The sequence below is a fragment of the Physeter macrocephalus genome, chromosome 9 (genome assembly GCF_002837175.3).
Source record: "Physeter macrocephalus isolate SW-GA chromosome 9, ASM283717v5, whole genome shotgun sequence".
Classification (NCBI taxonomy): Eukaryota; Metazoa; Chordata; class Mammalia; order Artiodactyla; family Physeteridae; genus Physeter; species Physeter macrocephalus.
The window spans coordinates 108,639,987-108,645,986 of NC_041222.1; the positions used below are offsets into that span (position 1 = coordinate 108,639,987).

At 40.6% G+C, this 6,000-nt stretch overlaps 1 non-coding gene across 1 annotated transcript; it reads right to left on the bottom strand.

Annotated features, from left to right (window-relative positions):
• Positions 1-5,405: 5,405 nt before the first annotated feature.
• LOC112066744 (U1 spliceosomal RNA) lies at positions 5,406-5,569 on the bottom strand. The gene has a single exon (XR_002892841.1). It is a non-coding gene; the product is annotated as a U1 spliceosomal RNA (small nuclear RNA).
• Between the last annotated feature and the right edge of the window lie 431 nt (positions 5,570-6,000).

Consider the following 6,000-nt stretch of genomic DNA (forward strand, 5'->3'; position numbering starts at 1 on the left):
GACTACTGTATAAACTCTCCAGTAAAACATGGGGATCAATCTTCATAACCTTGGATTTAGCAATGGTGTCTTAGATCTGACACCAAAGCACAAGCAACAAAAGAAAAAATAGGTAAATTGGATTTCTTTAAAATTACAAACTTTTTGCATCAAAAGATGCAATCCAGAAAGTGAAAAGACAGCCCACAGAATGGAAGAAAATATTTACACATTATGCACTGATGAGTCTTTAACCAAATTACATCAAGAACTTTTACAACTCATCAACAAAAAGACAAATAACCCAATTTTAAAAATGGACAAAGGACTTGAATAGACCGTTCTCCACACAAGACATACAAATGGTCAACGAGCAGATGAAAAGATGTCAAACATCATTAGTCATGATTGAAATGCAAAGTAAAACCGCAATGCAATAACTCCTTCACACATTCTAAAACAGTTATAATCAAGAAAGCTAAAAATAACAAATCTTGGCAACAATGTAGAGATTTTAAAACCCTTAAATATTACTTGTGTAAAGGCAAAATGGTGCAACTTATGTCTACAATATAAATATACAAATACCATATCGTTCAAAAACTCCACTTCTAGATATAAATAGGCCAAAGAGTTGAAAACAGGTGCTCATACAGACACCTGTACACATATATGGATAGCAGCACTGTTCACAACAGCCAAACAGTAGAAATTAGGCAAATGTCCATCAATGGGTAAATACACAAACAAAATGGGGTAGATCCATAAACTGCCATATTATTCCACCATAAAATTTATAAAGTATAATGGTGCAGCCTCTGTAGAAAACAGTATAGAAGTTCCTCAAAAAATTCAACATAGAATTAAGGTATGATTCATTAATTCCACATCAGAGTATATATTCAACAGATTGAAAGCAGAGACCGAAATATTCATTCAGAGACCCATATTCATAATAGCATTAATCACAATAGCAAAAGGTGGAAGTGACCCAAGTGTCCCCTAATGGATGAATGGATAAACTAACTGTATCGTACACAGGATGCAATATTATTTAGCCTTAAAAACTAAGGAAATTCTGACACACACTACAATGTATGTGAACCCTGAAGTCATTCTGACGAGTGAAATAACCCTGTCACAAAAGGTAAAACATGATATGATTCAACTTATACGAGGTACCCAGGCAAGTCAAATTCAAAGGCAGAAAGTAGAATGCAGTTGCCAGGGGCTGAGGGGAATCAGTGTCTAATGGCTACAGAGTTTTGCTGGTGAAAATTGGAAAGCTCTGGAGATGGATGATGAGGATATTTGTACAACGATGTAAATGGAGTTAATGTCATAAAACTGTATACTTAAAACCATTTAAATGGAATATGTTATGTAATGTATATTTAATCACAACAACAACAAAAGATCAGTGAAGTACCAATACATGTTACAATATGGATGAACAGTAAAAACACCCTTAGTTTAAAAAAAAAAAAAAAAAGCCATATAGAAAAAGCCAACCAGATCACATACTCACCTTGTGTGCTTTAAATCCATCAAAGTTGTGAAAATGAGAGAAAGTATCAGTAATGGTTCCCAGAAAAGAAAACTGGATCAGTATGGGAAAAGACATTTCCGTTGACTTGGGGCAGCTGGTGGAAGTTGAAGTGGGCCTGTGGATTGGATTAGTATGTGGAAACCATGATAATAATTTCCTCATTTGGAGGTTACCTGCTAGTTGCCTGGAAGAGTGCCCTGGTGTGGGTAAAACACACCGGAGTATTTTGTGTGGAGTGGCTAATGCAGTGAAGCAAGGACGGCTGGGGAATCTGAGGGTGCAGATACACAGGGCTTTGTTCTGCTATTGGAGTTTTCTGTATGTTTGAAATTACTGGAAAGTAAATAACTTATCAAAACCACACCAGAAAAGCGGAGAAAACATCACACTTCCTAACAGAGGCCACGCCCTACCCAGATCCAGCTCACACAAAGTCCTGGACCTAATTGCCCTCCTAGGAGTCCACGTGTAATTTACAAGCACTGTGGGAAGATCCGATTAGGAGCCACTGTGTCTTGCGTGCCGTGGATGACCTGGCTGTGAAAAAAGCAGTGGAATTTCCAAGTTCCAATTCTCTACATCATTCCACAAAAAAACTATTAGAACGAATCAACGAATTCAGTAAAGTTACAAAATCAATACCCCAAAATCAATTGTATTTCTCAACACGAATCACAAACCATCAGAAAGAGAAAGAATCCAGTTTACAGCTGCATCCAAAAGACCAAAAGACCAAGGAATAGATTTAACCAAGGACGTGAGAGACCTGCACACTGAAAACTTTAAGACCTTGATGAAGAAATTGAGGAAGACACGAATCAGTGGAAAGACACCCCGTGCTCATGGGACGGATGAATACTGCTAAAATGTCCCTTCTGCCCAAAGCAGGGTGCGCCGCGAATGCAGGCCCCGCCTAACCTCCGATGGTGTTTGTCACAGAAACGGAGTAAATCCTCCTAATGTCTGTGTGGAGCCACAAAGGACCCCAACTGGCCAAGGCGACCCTGAGAAAGGAGAACGGGCTGGAGGCACCTCCCTCCCTGACTTCACACTACATGGCGAAGCTACAGTCACCACAACAGTGCGGAACTGGCTCACAACAGGCGCACAGACCAGAGGGACGGGACACAGAGCCCAGAACCCACCCCGCACGGGGGGGCCCGTTAAGTTACGACAAGGGGGCCAAGGACACACCGAGGGGAAGGGCAGCCCCAAGGTAAACGGTGCTGGGAAGACTGCACACCCCATAACCCACGCGGCTCCACCGCACACCAACCTGACCAAAAACCCAGCTTTGCACACCAAGCCCTTCTGGGTCGCACGAAGACGGACCCCCCGCCGTCAGCCGTCAGTCGCCCCCAGGAAGCTTCTCCCCACTTTTCCCCAATTTTCCTCACCTTTTCCTCCCAGCATTGCCTGGGTCGTCAGGAAACCCAGCTCCCGTCAGCGTGGACACGGCCCCGTGTTGTCCTGAAGCCGAAACCCCAGCGAGTCCTCAGGAGACCGAGCTCCTGTCAACAGAGACGCCAAGGCCAGCGTCCCACCCGCAGCCCTGGCGTCGACTGAGGAGACACAACTCCTCTCAGCTGCGCTCAGAGCCGCGTCCGCCGGGAACGCGCATGCGCTTTGGGTCAGAGAGGCGGGCTCGGCGCCACCCTGTGGTCCGTGCGGGAAGTGCAGGCCGCGCCTCCCTCACGGGTCAGAGTTCACGCCCTTCTCTTCCGTCACTGCGTGGAAGACACTCTATAAAGGGCAATACTGTACCTGTCATGAGCTTCTGGCAGATGCTCCGGATGACTTCATAGAGTCAGAAGGTCAGATTCCATTCAGGCTGAGGTGTGGTAAGTCACACTTTCTAAATGACCTCCCAGCTCCATTCTAAAGAGCTCTCTTGTAATCACCTATTCCGTTTTGATTCTGCCTTCACAAGTGAAAGAATCCAAGCTCAAGAGCCTACACACTGTATGACCCCGTTTATATGACGTTCTGGAAAAGGCAAACTACGAGGTGGTAAACAGATCACGCCATAGTTCAGATACCTTAACGATGGACCTCTGCCACCGTGCATCTGTCTAAACCATAGATTTTTATGGTTCCACGAGTCAATTGAAACCTATTCAAATCAAGCAATCAAGGAAGTTGGAGTGTCACAGGGTAGAATACACGTAATCTAAAATGTATGAAAAACTCACTGTCAGTGGTGGGGCAAAAGGTGCTGGCCTCAGTAACTTTAGAAATGAACTTTAGAAATGAACAGAATGTCTAGACTAAAGACAAAATGTGCTGTACATAAACAGCGGACTCTATTTTATAAACTTCTTTCCCATGGGGGTAGGAGCTAAGAATATTGAAACGGCTATATCTGTGATCTGGAATAGAACAAGCAATGAATTAAATAAATAAACGGACTTGGGCATGAGAACAGATGCTTGAGGGATCATGGTTCTTACAACACAATCATTCTCTGGGGCATTATTTCCGAATTCTGTAGCGTAGACGTTGTGTATCTACAAATCTCCATAGATGTGTGACTTTTTGATTTCGTAAGAAGGCCTTTTGTATACACTTTAGTTGGAGTAGCCTGGTTCAGATGAAAACCTGCTAAAGTACTTTCTAAAGTATTCCTATATATTTCTATGGAATTTCTAAAGTAAGTCTATATTGTTTACAGTATAAAATACTAGCGCTTATAGTATCTGGTTTATTGTGAGAATCTACCTTTATGACAGAAATTATCTTAGGAGACGTCAAGGAATCAAGTAATTCATGTACTTGTTCATGTTTAAATAGTACCTGAAGAGTCTGAGAAGCTTTTTTGTTTCTATATTATTTCAAAGAAGAAAATTGTTCTAAAATCGAACCTGTTACTGGTGTATAGATTTACTATTTTATTTAGACAATTTGGCATGTCCTAAAAAGTGTCATAGGTCAGTTCAATTTAACTGTTAGTAAGAAATTAGGTTCAATAGTCGTGACTAGACTACTTATTTTAGTGAACACATATTTTTCCATTACATGTTTAATTTAAAAGCAACCAGAGCAAACATAGTAAGTCAGATTCTGCTTTTGGAGTGTCCATAAATTCTGTTCTGAGCATGAACGATTCCTTAATTACAAATATACAGTCACATGATTTCCCTTTATGGGTGTTAGAGAATTACTGGATGAAAAGTGTTACATCACCATCAACAGATGAATGGATAAAGAAGGTGTAGTATGTATATGCTATGGAATATTACTCAGCCATAAGAAAGAATGAAATCCTGCCATTTATGACAACATGGATGGACCTAGAGGGTATTATGCTAAGGGAAATAAGTTGGACAGAGAAAGACAAATATTGTACGATTTTACTTATATGTGGAATCTGAAAAACACAACAAATGAACAAACATAACAAAACCAAAACAGACTCATAGATACAGAGAACAAACTGGTGGTCACCAGAGGGAATGGGGTGGGAAGATGGGTGAAATAGGTGAAGGGGATTATGAGGTACAAACTTCCAGTTATAAAATAACTAAGTCACAGGGTTGTAACATAGAACACAGGGAATGTAGTCAATAATATTGTAACACCTTTGTATGGTGACAGATAGTAATCAGAATGACATGGTGATCAATTTGTAATGTATATAACATTGAATCACTATGTTGTACACTTGAAACTAATGTAATATTGTGTGTCAACTATATTTCAAATATTTAAAAAAGGAAAAATGGAAAGCTGTATTGTTCATACATAATTATAGGCTATTTCCCTTGAGAGTTTAGATGAAGAGCATGGAATTTCAGGATGCAAGGTTTCCCTGTAAGCAGCACTACTGAACAGATTTTAGACAGTTTTCCTTGTGTTTCTTTTTTTTTTCTTTTTTTAACAGGGGAAAGCGCGAACGCAGTCCCCTACTACGACAAATTATGCAGTCGAGTTTCCTACATTTGGGGAAATCGCAGGGGTCAGCACATCCAGAATGCAATGGATAAACCTCAACCTGGGAAAACCACCTTCGTGATCATGGTATCTCCCCTGCCAGGTAAGTATCCCTGCGTTTCTTAACCATTATGGGTCGTTGGTTCCTTTAATGGCCTTCCTGTTCACAATATTTACACATATTCTTCTCTAGGGGCTCCCAATTAGAGCACAAAGTTTTGCTCTTTTTTTTTTTTCCTGTAGAGGAATTATTTTGCCTTAGAGAGCCAAAAATTTCTATCAATTATCAGCTTGTTTATTTTCTAAATCTTTCCAAAAATGTCCTTTCACACTGATTGGAATGAGGAGGTGATGGTTAAAGGGTTTAGAGTGTCATTATACAAGATAAATAAGTTCTGGAGATCAGCTATACAGCATAATGCCTACACCTAAAACTATGGTAGCACATATTTAAAATATGCTCAGAGGATAGGGCAGATCTTGTGTTACATGTTCTCATCACATCAAGCAGTAACAACAACAATAATAACAATATTATAGGA